The sequence below is a fragment of the Varroa destructor genome, unplaced genomic scaffold, assembly GCF_002443255.2.
Source record: "Varroa destructor unplaced genomic scaffold, Vdes_3.0 BEIS01000007.1, whole genome shotgun sequence".
In the NCBI taxonomy this organism is placed as follows: Eukaryota; Metazoa; Arthropoda; class Arachnida; order Mesostigmata; family Varroidae; genus Varroa; species Varroa destructor.
In genome coordinates, this window is record NW_019211460.1 from 25,657,101 (window position 1) to 25,672,987 (window position 15,887).

Below are 15,887 nucleotides of genomic sequence, written 5' to 3' on the forward strand. Positions count from 1 at the left end.
TATATTTCTTTTTTTTTGCTTTTCGAGGTTTTGGGTAACATAACGACGACTTATGAATGACTAGATACGACAACACTTTTTTTTGTACTGTGTTTGTAATCTCTTTTTATTCTTCATTCTAGACCACCCTTTATTATTATTATAGGAAGAAATGGCTGGAGCCACCAGATCACTGGGTCCACGCTCGGCTAGCAAAGTTGCCCGCCTCCCCACACGAGCGAATAATAGAGAATATATATATTGCTTGCGTAACTCAATTTTTTTAATTAAATTTCTCGATATTGCTAAGAAGTATGTTTAATAGTTCGAAGAAAATATTTTTTCAAATTTTCGTAAACTCTGATTAAAAATGCGTGCAACAATTATACCCTGACCAACAAAGTGGGATATTTAGTTCAAAGGGTCCAAAGCAAAGCACGCGGCTTTCCCCTAGCTAGATTCGTGGTTCACCACTGCGGGCTATAAAATTCATGGGATTGTACAAGTGCGCCTCATATATATCGTTACGAAACAATCGCTAAATGTTTAACCGGAAACCATGTCAGAACGAATTCAACCCAAGCAAAGAGGACTGTGACTTCTACGAAAAAGCATAAATGACAGTTACATTACGTGCGAAAAACGTGGAGCAGAGTAAACAAAAAATATGTTTCTGAAAGCTGGATTATTATTTAGCGAAACAAAAAACAACTAAAATAAAGTGGTTTTATTTTTGTATTGTTACTTATGCGATAGAACTGTCTTCATCTTTTTTTCTTTTTTCTCATTTACTTCCACGTTGTCCATATAACAGCATTATATCATTAATGTATACTCAATGCACCCAACGATGCTCCTGTTTTTAACCAATGTTGCACGTTGGCTACAAATAAATGATGACAAAAATGTATATCACATATTATTTTAGTTTCTACGTAATGACTAAAATACCGTATTTTGTACTATAACATGGAACATACAATACCAAGAAATAATGTAGGAAGATGCCACCACCATTTTTATGACATTTTGCTTCTTCGTCCATTAAAATAATGAAGACGTTCTAGGCGACGTGGTTCAGATTCAGGAACTAAGTTAATGGAACTATTTTGGCTCATAAAACCGGTATGATTGACTCTTAGCTTCCTCGGCTGAAGACTAAAACTGTTGGCTATATGGCAACATGGTTCTAGTTCTATTCTCCCACATTATTACATTCTCCAACCCGCCTACACATAGAACTACCACTTCCCTAGGATAGGGATGAACTACAAAAGCTACTACAAACCTACCCCTACTGCCGTTTACATCAAGATGAGACGCTTTTGGTGGAAGTTGGTACGAGCAAGAAGCCAGCTTGACCCAGCTTGAGGAAAAAGCTCTTGGGCGCAGTGGAGACTGACCAGGTCTGATCAGCTCGGCCGATCGAGCTCAACAAAGGCGCTCACTCTCACCTCACCGTATGGGACAAGGCAGGGGGGCAAGTAGCAGTTACTGGCAGAAGAGTTCACTGCCAGCAGCTAAACCTGCTGGCGCTACTGCTTCTAGTGGGCAAACGAGGCTTTTGGGGGCAGTGTTTTTGGGCTGGAGAGTACGTGATAAAAGTAATACTGCAGGCAGGAGGGATACCCGAGTAGTAGTATGATGTAGCACTCGGCTGTGCTAGTGCTTCTGGTAACAGTATAAGTCGAAGTGAGGTGCGCGGACGGGCGGGTAAGCCAGCAGAGCGGAAGATCGATAGGCGTTCGGAGAAGCGTTCATATAAACGCTGCCGCTGCCATTAACTCCGTCGATGATGCCGCCGTCGCCAACGAGGATCACGACGCAGCTACGACGTAAGGGTAGCGGGCATCCATAAGAGAGAAGGCTTCTGACAGCAGCATGTACGCTTAACTGGACGTTATAGGGCAGTGTGGTCTTATGGGTTTGGTAGAGCCGGTCGCGCAGAGCCCGCCCAGTTCAGTCAGGCCCAGCTCTTGGCTGCTACTGCCGTACCTAAGGCGTCATGAGGAGTCAATCCGTTGGAGTGACTGAACAACCGACGCAGACGAGCTGCAGCCCCGTGGGAGCTTGGGAGTAAGGAAGACGACGGGGAGACGCGAGGAAGGGGTGCGAGAGCGGCTTTATGACCGCGTTCCTCGTATCATCGCTTTCGTATCGGACGACGACCGCCAGCAGCAGTAGTAATGGCGGTAGCGGCCTAAAGCTGTGAGAGGCTGCATTAAGGCTGAGGTCACCTATTTACTCATCCAGAGCTACCAGTCAGTACGGAGCCAGTACAAAGCTCTGGGGCGAGGTGGTGATGGTGATGGTGCCGGTGGTCTAAGGCAACCTGAGTAAAAATCTGTGAGCTCCACAGACGGTGTCTCAACGCAAGTTTCATTAAGTTTGGCAAATTTTGGCCGCCTTGCACAACAATACACCAGCACTACTACGTTGTCTCTTACCTTATGACCAACAAAAGATGTCCGATTCGTTGTGGTCAGTCAGATTTTCCATGAGTGTATGTTAACGTAACCTCCTGACGCGTTGTAATGATTTACGTTGAACTATGCGCCACCTGTCCGCTGGCAACCTCTAGGAGCAGAATCGGCACTTTTCTATAGTCGGGCAGATTATGGAGCTGTTGGGTAAGGCTTTGCCCTTCCAGGGAGATCTCGTAGCCTTTTCCAGTATTGCCATTGTCTACATCGTCGACACTAGTCGTACTAGAAGTATCTTTACTTGGTGTTGGTTGTACACACCGAAGGATCTTTCCACACGTACGTCTAGGTTGAGTTATTTCTCCCACGCCCTTCGTATATACACTTACAATCACACATACGCGGGCACAACTGTCGTTCCCATCTTCTCTCCAATCGCCCCTCCCCCTTCGCATTTATACACAGCCGGTTGAGTCTCGTACGTTTAGCAATCGCATTGCTGGTGGCAGTAGAGGGTGGCACCGGAGCCAATGTTGAAAGTGCCGCTCTGTGTCCGGGCTTGGAAGATATTAATAGTCGCTTCATTATCGCTCCGCATGGGCTCGCCAAGCCTAAACACAGGTGACTCTGTTGTTAACTGAGGCATCTTCTCGCAAAGAGGTTCTTGCAGCTATCCCCGACCCTTCCAGCTTCCAACCGACCGCTATAGGTTGTGGCGCTAGCAGAAGCAAAGTCTGCCATCAACTAAATCCCATGGCGTCAACAGTGCTGGTAGGGGAGCGCACCCATGAACACATAAAAGCGATGATAGTAAAATGCTATAATGTAATACCTGTATGTGGCGCAGATACGGTTATTACTGATGGGTACGATTCTAAATATTCCTTATGTTTGCCTCAACGTTTATCTTATTTCGATTTACGACGAATTCAAGGTGATCGGGAGAAGTTGTCAGCTCTACCGGGAAGTCTTGATGGGAAGTTCGGTTGAAACAAAATTTATAATGTGTTGTTATGGTTTTGTGTTATAGGTGATGATGCGATTTGCTGTTGTATGATCGGTGAACACCTGAACGTTATAAAAAGGAAGCGAAAACGCTAAGTGCATGCCATTGACAGTGGTCGGGGAGGAACCTAATTATACGATTATTGAATTTTGAATACGCGGTTCTACAGTGCCTATATTATTCAAATAGAAGTTGATATTACTTCGATGGTAAGCTTAGCTTATTCCAAAGACGATGTGCAATTTTCAGACATTATATCAGACTTTTGCTCACCGTCCGACCGATCATTGTTTATGTGAAATACAGAAATGTGTAAATTTCGCTTGAAAATTTGGGTCGATTTTTTCTAGTATGGCTACGTGAAGTAGTTACACACTTTGTATACAACGTGGCTCAAAACCATGCTTCAGTTGGCCTGACGGTGGCCTGTGCGCTATTTTAGAGCTGAATTCGAAAACTCGTACAAGAATAACTGGTAAGAAAGAAGAAAGCATGTGATTGTGCGAAGATCACGGTTACACTCGAAAGGTGTACGAAAGGTAAACCGAAAACACCTACGCATATAAAAGTTCCCGCCTCGTCTGATGCCTAATTAAAGCTATTCCATTAAAGATAATAACAGTAATATATCAAACAATAAACATTTTTAAATAATTTTTTAGTTTTAAAATATAATCATTTGGCAGTGTATCAGTACTTTGACTACACTTTCTCTTAATACATTTTTTTCTCAATAAAATCAAAATTTTCAAAAAAAGCAGAATTTGAGAGTTTTGTTGGTACTGTAATAAACTAGCTACTTACACCACTTGGGCGCAGGACTCAGGGTCCGATCATCCAAATTTCATTTCGTTACGATACGTTAAGAGTTCGTTTATGAAGGCTGCTTAACACTTTCGAGTCTGAACAATGTTATCACCTCGTGCCCACATCAAAAAAGCGCCTCGCTTTGAATTCCGGTAGAATACAACACTTTATAAAATAAATTATATGCTCAATTATGCAGTTAATATTTATATATATATATACGGATTAAGATGTCGGTGTTTAGCGGAACCAGCCTTCCGAAAATAGCCGTCTAGACGGCCAGCTAAGTAGACAAATGAGTTACGTTTGTGCCTTGACGGCAACCACCTCCTTAGAGAATACGCGTCAGTCGTTATGTCGCTACTGCACCATGTCAGGTGGCAGAAATGATCAGGCGAATTGAAAAGATTAGAAGGAAAGATGAATAGTGATAGCAGTGGCGAAATGTTATTGTACGTTGGACGTCTGCGGACGATCGGTGATTTCTCTATATCCGTAACAAATCCAAAATATAGTAAGCAGCAAGGTTCTTACAATTGACGTCCTCTTACGTAAAGCGGGTGATGACCACGCACTGTCAGAATGCGTGGTCATCGTTCGGCAGTAGCGGGCACGTCAGCCTCATCTAGTAGTTGTAGTAGTCCTATCTAGGGGCAACTCCACAGGGAATCACTGCGATGGACGAAAACAACCGCCGACTGTTTATTGCCCGAGTGAGCTTCGCCAGTCGTTTTGCGTGCCCCGGAAGCCCCTATACAAAAGGCAGTATAGAATCGTGTGTTCAAGGAAACACAAAAGTAGTTTTTGATGCTGCATCATACCAGTGACATTGGATAATTCTGAACGTCCGAACGTTCTGCTTCCTCTAATTTAAACGTTTGTTTTTATGAAAAAAAGTGAGGTACATGGGGTGAATAGAGGTGGAAAGGAAACAGCATGGTGCTAGATCGAATCCATTTCTACAGGCAGCAGCAGCAGCAGCTTGTTTTGCCTACCATGTATAATAACGGGTATTTGTATTAATTCTAATTATGAGCTTACCCACAACTTAGTCAGTGTAATCATCTGTTAGATGTTTCGTATGTTCTTGTTCTCCTATATAATTCTATTATCAAAAGCTTTTCATCACTGATATAAAACTATGCGCAGAAGAAAGTGAAGGTCAAGTTGGTATGAGGAACTGGTACTGATCTGTAATTCACTGATTATCTCCAAATTTCTGCACCAAACTTGTGCTACGTTAAGGCAATATTCAACTGTTCAATATTTAACCAGGGTAATTACGGTGTTCAAGACAAGATTCTGGATAAAGTGTATAATACTTTATACAAACCCGAAGTCAGGCCCAAGTCGGTTCACACTTAAACGGTGGAAATGGTCGAAAATGGTCGATTTTTTACACTTTTAACTAAATACTACTATGAACATATCAATGGAGGGTTGAGCTGAAAAATTTTCGCGTTTCCTCCTTGCCCTAAACTGTTGGCCTGGACAATTTTGTGACAGTGGGAGTCACACACGATATGCATACATCAAGTCTCAAAAATAAGTTTTTCGTTAAATTAGCAGAAAGGACGCAACGGCCATCTACAGTGAAGAAAAAGGTCAACTGGAGTGTCAACGAACAATTGGAGGGCTATATTTTTCTTTGAAAAGTATATTCGACAAAGCAGCAGCACTTGTTCTTTTGAAACGGATGCTGAAAAGGTAGAAAAGAACTGGCAAACAAACTGCAATTTTTTTTTTTATTAATAGTAATAATAGTACGGCCAATCTAAATCAAAGCTTACCTTTGACTTACTTATGTCTGGGGTCCAAATTGAATCAGGAGCCTGTCAGTGCACCTATTTTAGATATCCGTTGCGACCTTACGCGATTACCAAGTGCATATCGAAATCTTCCTATAACTGTTACATGCTGCCTGCAAGATTCGTTCGAACGAACAAGAAAGGCCCATTCCGGTCAAAGGAGTAAGTTAAAAAAAACTTTCAAGTACTCGTCGACGGTTGATACAGCCACGGTCTAAATAAATTCTGAAACGATGTTTAAAAACTTAGTGTAGCAGATTTGTAATTAAGAAGTTGGCAAAGAATCAAAGAAGGACATTTAGTGCACTTCACGGCTCCAGTTATTCGTCGTAACTGAAGTTAGACCCATATGACAGAACCACGGTCGAATGTTCAGCTGGTTAATCCTTTCTATCTGCGGTTTCGTCCTACCTCAGTGTCTATTCTGTAGCCTTGTTTAATTCCGAAAACTTCTCTATGCAACTACAATGTAATGCCCATAGTCGACGTCGCTGCTGATTTACGATTCAACCTACCGTACACTATAGTCATAATACAAATAGCACTACGGGACTATCCAATGCGATACAATCCTTAGTATCATGGCCACTAGCTTTGCCCACCTGGTAACTCCGACCCATTTGTTTCTATGGAAATAGTACTAATAGTTCCAGTCTTGCACATGAGATTCTATTCGTTTTCTACTTTAGCTTAATCGAAACGCCTACAAAGGGGTAGACTCACGGACTTATGTTTATACATGGAGCGAGGAACCGGAAATTATTGGTGTACAACTGCTGATTGCAGCTTCGTTTCTCCCAAACTGGGCTTCCCCATTTGGAATACCTTGGAACGTCTTGAGGAAACGGATCGAACGGTGAGGAAACGTAGTTTCGTGGCTTCGTCTGTACGAGCAAGAGTAAATGTATACGCCTCCGTCGTTAATACTTCACGAAGTAGTGTCACGAGAGACTGCTTTTTTCGAGTTTCGATCGTGTATTATACTAAAACATTTCACTTCGAAAGCTTCAAAGCCGATGATTCTGTCGACCTAGTGGTGTCGTCGAATTTTTTAGTTGCATTGGAAGGTTTTTCTAGTTTATTCTAAATAAACGCTGATATTTGGCATATCGATGCGTTATCATGCTTCCCATTTAAAAATTATAAATTCGTGGATTCAACATGGGTTCATTATCGATGGATATACATATACATCCGATTAAATGTGGCTTTCAAATGCTCTCAATACGTTAAAAAATCAGCAATTTTTGGCGAAGTCCTAAAAACAAACGTTGCCTTATGTTAATACTCGAACGACTGCTTTCTAAGTTACCTTTGACGTATCGTGTCGTTTGCTATGAATTACTTTGACTAGCGCCCTTTTTTGAAAAGTCGCCGGTTCGATCTAATTAGCAGGCCATTGACTAAGTTATCATAGGCTAGCGACTACCTTTTCCCGAAGCTTGGGCTGCTCTTCAGCGTCAAGATGTCACCGCTGGAGTGGAGTAGTTATCTTCGTCGTGCTGGGCGGCCAGAACGTCGTTGTTGTGTACCCAACAGCTTTGGCGATAGCTAAGATTTACACAGTTTAGTATACAGACGGCACACTAAGTATACTGAGCCCTACCAGTCAGCCGAGTGCCGAAACGCCAATCGATTTATTTTCCTAGGTCGTTCACAGAGAACTTTGACTATGCAGTTTTAGCCGTCTGCACGCGTGTTACATTAGGCTTTTTGGGTCATTAGTAGGACATAACCAGTTAGTCCAAAATAACATACAAACCTCAGTCTCTGTCTGCTAACCTCACATGTACGCTGACAAGCCTGCAATCAAAAGTGTAGTTTTCTTGTTTGTGTCACATCGCCTTAAATCAATTTATCTGCAAGCCTACTGACTACGACATACATAGGCCTGTCAATTTACGCGATGTTATTATATGTCAAAAGGAAGACACACGAAATTTAAGCGTAGTCTGCGCTAGAAGCTGCTTTAAGTCATGAGCGAGCTCATCTTCAACTGGCACGCATTCAGCGTGATGAACTTCAAAAACGCAATGGAGAAATTACTAATCAATCGCGGGGCCACCTTTCAACGGATCGTTGATTGTTGTCAGTTATCCCTGCCGATCTGAACTATTAGCTCGCCGCTGTCGGTGATAGTCGAAAGATTTTATTAAGCCCATAGACAAACAACTACTTAGCGGCTACGCGGATGGTAATTGTTGTTGACGTCAAGTAAGTAATAGATAATTAACCGCGTAACGAAGTCTAGCTAAAAGGGACTCGGCTAGACTAACGAGAACAGGGGCAGATCGATTTTCAACTAGTTCAATCCGCTGGAATCGACTTAATCAATCCCTAGAGAGAGGTAGAAAGAGGATTTGCTCGATGTAAGTCGAACGCCTAATCAAGATAAAATGGAGAACCCCTTCGGTATAAAGTGCGCAGATGATACTGCTCCGAGTACGTTGGTCAGATGGCAAAATTCTCTTTCTTTTAAACATATAATGAAATCAACTATTCCGTATTTAAGCTAGCTAGAAGTGTACTTCCCAAGTAGACTGGGTACTACTAAACTCGATGTATACGGTCTTAATCCTACGCTTATTCCATTTCCAGCAACGATGTCGGTATTGATTAGATTAATAATAATTGTGTTCCGGCTAGCTGTTCTCCAAATGTTACGATCATGCTTATTTTAGACCGCCTTCCAGATTTCTATGGACGGTTGCCTAGCTCGCCGTGGCGGGTCTATTTATTCCTGTATAGTTGCGCTTTGCTATCTTCAGTGGTCGTCGCCCTTGCCAGCTTTTGTCAGCGAAGCCCATCACTACCCGAGATCAACAAAGGTTAGTTCGCTAAATTGTGAAAGAAGAGTAGGGCTGTTTCATGGAAAGAAGCTCCTTGACCTTGCAATCAACTTCGTTAATAAGGAGTTAATATTTTTATGTTGTATACAGATAAACGACACTCCTGACTTCTTGGATAAAGCAGGTTAAGAGAGACATACTCCTGTTTGTGCAATTTCACTGCGGGTATCGTAAAGTTTTTGGACTTCACGTGCCTTGAAAAACTAAATAGGAAAATCTTTTTTTTTTATTATTAGGGCTCATGAAAGGAATAGTTCCCGTAATAGCTTAGTGGATGACGTGCTTTGCTTCTAGTCTAAGATTTCGAATCCGGGCGTGAACACACCCCGTATTGTCATAGGAATCAGCCCAACGTAAAACTCAAAAAAAAAAGGCTTGTAAAGATGCCATTAGAATCGCTTAGTTAGTTTTTTTTTTTTACTAATAGTGTCTACGCCAACGTGATGGTGGGTTTCGGGCCCAGATCCGTTCGCGTTCCTTGTACGTAATGACTAATCTTCCCAGATACTCATTGAGTATATTTGTATGAAGAGGGAAATGAATGGATTTTGGGCCTGACAAAAACTGATACAAATATGCTATGCACAGGGCGCCTTCCTGATCAAAAATCGCACTTCTAGCTTCAAAGATCAATTATTTTCTTTCATTTGCTCCAAGTGACGGTAAGCTATTTGGCCTAATTGAAGATCGAATTTCCCTAGTACGCCCCTATTTCGCACTGACTTTAGGAATCTCAAGAGTCAAGCTATTATATGCTGGCAGTTTTCTGCTCGTTCTGTATACTCCAAGATGTTGATGTTCACATTAAATTTGAACTTAATTTATGCTATTAGCGCGATGTGTATATGTCCCATTTTAATTGCCGCGGCTAGAATGACTCAAGTTAAGCCCGGAACGTGCAGAAGCAAATATAGGTTAGTCAACAACAAGTATCTATTGTAAATAGGTAGTCTTCGTTCTCTTCCATTACTCACAAGGACGTGTTTTTCTTCAATTTTAAAATTTCTACGAATATCTCCTCAGCTTCTATCACCGAGAAAATAGCGAACTCTATCTCTTACATCATCATAATCTTTTGGATAGCGCTTGTTTTAATGAACGCTGTTCACATGCTCACGCGTTGTAGGCGCCTGACCGCTTGGTGCCATTGGGCCTCTCGGTCCAAGCCTTGATGCTAAAGTGAGAAGGGTGCGTGGCCTTTCAACAAGTGGCTACGGCCAACTAGCACTACGTGAGGACAAAGCAAGTACAGAAAACTGACTTTGCGAAAGCCTGACAGACCGGAAGGACAAGCTAAGGACGTTCTAATACAAAGAAAGCCGATGAATGCGAACACTAAATGAGTTCACTGCGTGACCTATAAACTGCTGCATCTTTAGAATCTGCAGCACTTCTACTGATATTGTCACAGTACATGCAAAACTCGTGCCTTCACTTTAAATCACCTTCAGAGATTGCTGAGGCTTCAAATCAGATATGATGCGTCTTTACGGTAGAGATACTTATGCTTGGATGCCTATCGTGTTGCGCTGTCACTTGATGTGTTTGCAAATAGCACTTTCAAAGAACGAACCCAACGAGAAGGTATAAGTGAACTGGCGTTTGTGTTCGACCCAGTATGGCATTCTGGTCTCTTCGTATAAATGGTGAGTATACATCTTTTTCGCACGCGAGAAAACGAGTGAATAGAGCGTCATAGAATAGGAGGATCGGATGCCGGAGGTTGAGGGCCCCCGCACTCATTGTCACCGCCGCTATAGCCCTCTAGGCTCGTTGACAGCACTGCGAGTAAAATGAACGACGAATGGGGATAGGAGACGAGAGGACAACGAAGTAGCGAACCGTCTAAGCTACCCGGCCACAGCATCCAACAACAATACAAAGATCGCGGCGCCAACAGCAAGGACAGCTACAGCAACGAACTAAGACGAACAGTAGCAACCGCTAGGTAGAAGAAGCGGGTTGCTGGTCTTCAGGAGGGTGGGCGGGCGGTCGGCGTACAAGCGGAGTCACACGTTGTACAACGGGCGGTGGAGATACTGTATGGTCGAAAATGCAGCAGCGCTGCCATCACCGCTATGTAGAACAGTGCTTCGGGGCGTCGTAGTCGTCGGCGTAACCTGAAGGTGCTGCGCTTATTCTTTGACAGAATTACTCCTCCCTTGCCAACCATCGCTTCGTCGTTGTGCACGTCTTTGATTTCTTTTAACTCACTGACGTTGCGTCGTACTGTGCCTTCTTCCACTCCCGCCCTTTCTCTCTTTCTCGTTGTCGGTCTTTTGCGCCGTCTTCAAAAGAGAAGGGGAATAGTTGTGCTTCAGCAATTGTGCGCCTCCGCCGGTCTTGCTGTTGGCAGTGTCGCTTCTTTGCCTTAGCTTGTTCAGGCCGCAAAAGACGGTCGCTGAGGGCACCGGGCGGAAGGTACTCGGTGACGGCGGCAGCTGCGCTAGCGGTTACAGCGACGGCCTACGATGTGGTGCGGCCTTCCGAACGTCGTTGCTATTGTCTTGCTCTACCTTCGTCTCCCGCTTCCCACACCCACCTTTCTCCCTCACGACGCGAAAACCAAGGATCGGACGTCAACAAGCGAATAATAAGCTAAGAGCTCTGCAAATACATGAATTTTACTATGCTTAGTCCATGTTCGTCTAGCAGCGGTAGCATTAGTACAGCAAATGGGTGTGCTCGCCTTATCTTTCTCGTCCTCGTCCTTATTGTCTTTATCGAGAACAGGGAAGCCAGTAGAAATGTTCCGGCGGCAGACTTGCAGAAGGCGAGTGATCCACTTGAACGTGAGACGGCGGAGTACGGCCCTAAGTAAAACTAACGAACGTCAGGAACCTTAGCAGCTTAGCTGGAGTGGCTAGTCTGCTTCGTTGTGCTTGAGCGTCGATAGCAGCGGCAGTTGCGTATCGTTAGAACAGATCTGTCCGACAACGATATGAACAAGTCAAAGCAGCACTAATAGCTCTAGTCGTGCTAGCTTTGATAAAAAAAAAAAAAGGAAAAGAACGCATTGTTCGCGATTCTAGCAAGGGCCCTCTAAAAATCAGTACTATCTGTTTGCGCTATATGGAACGAGAGAAAAGCACTAGATAGAGAGGTGAATCTACAAGTATCAAAACTTTCGTCTACTGTTGGGAAAAATACGGCACGCTTACCTGTAAAATAGAACGTGCGTTAACTGAAAATCTACCTGTACAATTTCGAAGTGGAAAATCGAATACGATTATTCGCTCTGAGAATGTGTTATATATTAAATTGATTGAAGTATTAGTTTGATTGAGGTGAAATAACTTAATGATAAAACGACCAAGTTCCAACTACGTAACACATGATGGCACAATTTGTCTAAGGTAACTGAGTGGACATCTGGCAGATTGGTCAAAACTACTAGAAAGTGCACAGCAAAATAGAAAATGCCGTTCATGTAATTTCATGGATAAAATTTCGCATAGTTGAACAAGCAAGAATCTATCAGACGTCTCTGAAACAGTTCAGAAAGAGCCAGCTGAACCATGTTACGTCAAATGAGCGACTGCAAGCCAAAAGGGTAACAACTTTGGATGCAGAAGCCCACAGGCTCTATTTACAGTAGAAGAACGATATTATAGTGAGATTCGTCGTTGATATCACTTATGGCGGGCCGCAGCTTCCCTCGACCAACTCGGAGTACTTACTAAATAATATTGTCCAGGCTAATCTACTTCGTTAGACCTTCCACTAATTTTAAAGCTAACGAGCACCTGTGAAATGTTATCATGATTTCCTCCTGACCACACGTTGGGTGGTTATCCCCCATACCTATACTGTCCGTCTTCGAACCTCGTTCGAGTCCAAAATTTTAGAGCTTCCTACGTGAGCTTGTATTTTCGTATATTTTCGAATTTTCTATGTACAACAGCACCATCAACTGCTATGAAGTTATCAAAGGAACTTAAACCTAATTTATTGGCACGAACGAGCGTAACATTTTTAGTTTCACAGTAGTAATACTCTACCAAAAGAAAATTTCTTTTAACTAAAACTGTGCACGGCAGATGGCGACAGTGATCACTAGCGGAACCATTGCTTTTAAATATAGCCGGTGTTTTGGGTTCGATTTCTAGCCTGTGCTAGTTTATATTTCATGAGCACCATCGAAGTTTGTCATCAATGTATTTTTAGTAGCGTTGTCTGTCTAACTTAATTAATACAAAATCATTCAGCATATAACGTGTCTCTGTATGACTTTTTTTTTTGAGATGAATATATCTTTTGAATATCGAATGATTTTGCTAACCTAGTTACAGTATTCTACCAACCTGTACGATTTGTGCCTAGGAACTTCGTGAGTTCCAAATTAACCTGCCGCGTCCAAAAACCGTTAGGCTACAGATGAATAGCTAGCGGGCTTACGCTGACAGCGAATGTATCATTATGTTTGTATAGATCCAATGGCACGCATTGTACCTTTGGCTCTACGTATACACTCGCATGTGGTAGAGTGTATTTGGACCGAGTCATTGTAAAGGATTCAGAACATTTTTTGCTTTGTCTGTCTACAGTAGCCTAGAACAGATTCAATCCCCAGCACAAATCACAGTTTCCTAACAAAGCGAATCCTGCTACCGTTCGCGGTTGGATATTCAGCAAACCTTCCGGCGCTTCATTTCCTCCGGTTATCCACCGACCGGATGTAATAAGCCAACAGGTCTTCTATAGTATCTACCTAAAGGAGTCCCTCACGGCCCTGCCCTGCTCCCGTAAAGGTAAAAAAACACGCCACAAAGGCCGTAACCGACGACGGCCAGGAGTTCACCCTCAGAATGACGTTAGAGATAAATTCATGAAGATGGGTGTTACACAGAACACTGTATGGTCACTTATACTTTTGAAAAATTAGAAATGAGTCATTCTCTCTGATTGATAGCTAATTTGATTCAAACAAAGGAAATCTATGCGTCAGGTATAGCTCCTGTGTATATATATAAAAAAAAAATATTAGCAGACAGGTAGCAGACGCCTAAATGAACGACGATCGTAGCGCATGCGTGTTAGATGTTTAAATAATAATTATTATTATTGCTTGTAAGTGTCCGTCAACGTAAAAGTAAAACGAAACAGCTAACGTTTGCGCTGTTCGATTCGCTAAACACTTGGTATTTTGTCTCATTAGGGCCTAAATAAAAAAAAAACCGACCTTCCGTACGCGCTATTCGATTACCATAAGGGTCGCTGGGTAAAGAACGAACGTCTTTGAATCTAACATGACTTAATATTACAATCAAGATAGACTCTGAGTGTTGTATTAGACCATTTGTCGCGAAATGGTCTGATTTAAGGAACAAATCGGCCCTAACAGATTAGAAGGCGCATTGTGGTAAAATTGAATTTGTTCGTGGTTCTTAACTGTAATTGTTTACTTTTGTCTCGAAAGAGAGCGACTTATCGAGTTTGAATATAGATGTTAGACGTACACTGGTCGTTCATTAGAGTACTTTTGTGAAAGAAGCTTAAAGAATTTTGCAATAAACCCATCAGATTTTCTAGCCCGATACGATGCTGTTAAAAGGGATTTACAGTCACACATCCATTGACGCGAGCTGCTCAACGGGTACACAGTCTCAAAATCTTATAAATCGCACGCTAACGTGAAGGCACCTGTGTAGCAACGTAGTTACTACTGCCGCAGCTTCCCTATTCTGGGTTTCCGTTGGTGTAATTATTTGCGTTTGTTACGTCAAGACACCAGCTGGCATTGTAGCACTGTAGTAATGATTGGATTTATCCTGGAAGTAGTAGAAAATACCATGGGAGCTAATCTTTATGGACGTTATACAGGCGAACAGGGAGCAGCGGCAAAGGTTGTAACGTCTACGGTTAATCTACCCACATTGGTGCTGTTTCTGTTCGATTACTGATTCGATATTCTGGTGATGTCTTCGATGGAAACTTGTTTCGAACGGATGAAACAGCTCACTAGCAGTTAAGTCATTAAATAAATCCCTTCAGTGTAACAACGGCGGCAATAACAACAACCGATAAGTCCCTTGGGTGGAGGACATTCTGAGGGCGGGCGTAGCCTTAATTTACAGAAACAAACAGTCAGTTGCCCTGGTAGAGTCATTCATTCAATCGTGTGTACGAGTGGGACGTCTAAAGCTGTGGGACGATACGGGACAAGGCCCGAGCGGTCTAGATAGAGAACAGGTTTCCTATAGCAACGTCTGTCTATTTGTGTACGCGAATAAAAAAAAAATAGCCTGAAAGAAACACAGTTGCGTCTGCCTACTTGCTAAATCCTAGATGCCGCATTGATTCGTTACCATACCTCACATAGCAGCAGTACTAGGATTGACAGGCGCATGGAATATGAGAAGCCCCCCCAAGTCGACACTGGTAATGTTATCGTGGTATTTAAACGAGACAGGCGTAATTAAACTAACGCCCCACACATAATTTTCAGCCATTTTGTGCGGTGTCGAACATTTCTAGAAGGTTTTATACAGAGGAGAAGGTAAGCTCTAAGCACATAGGCAAGTACGGAAAGAGCTCACCTTTAAGCGTACCTAATTTATGGGTGTTGACGCCCGGAACACTTACATTAAACAAGGCTATTTATTCTATTTTTGACTAACTAATGAAACCAATTAGCACGTGTCATCCAGGTTAGGCTTGAAACATAAAGGAAACACTACTTAAATCAACCAGAGACGTCGGTAAGAAGCAAACGGAAAGAAAACTATTGTTCCTTAATCGTTGACGGTAGTACCAGATGTATAGTCTACGAAATCTTCTTGCGTGCTAGCCCATTTTAATTACTACCTTCATGCTGCTTATCGAACTATGCTACGCACTGCTTTTAATTTGCGTTCGTGTACCCTCAAGATTTATATTCGCCTACTGAACGGCCCGCACGTCCAGCATCGGCCAAGCATATCTGTTCTGTCATTTCCACGTAAGTTTATCTTCATCAGATCAGTATATATCCGCCTCTTCATCTTTATTTATGTGCTTTCAGTTTTTCCCCTAC

The 15,887-nt window shown here is 42.7% G+C and overlaps 1 long non-coding RNA gene across 3 annotated transcripts in view; it reads right to left on the reverse strand.

Annotated features, from left to right (window-relative positions):
• LOC111254445 (uncharacterized) overlaps positions 1 to 15,887 on the reverse strand; it is a 37,279-nt gene that overhangs the window by 14,301 nt on the left and 7,091 nt on the right. The gene's annotated exons all lie outside the window — the stretch shown is intronic.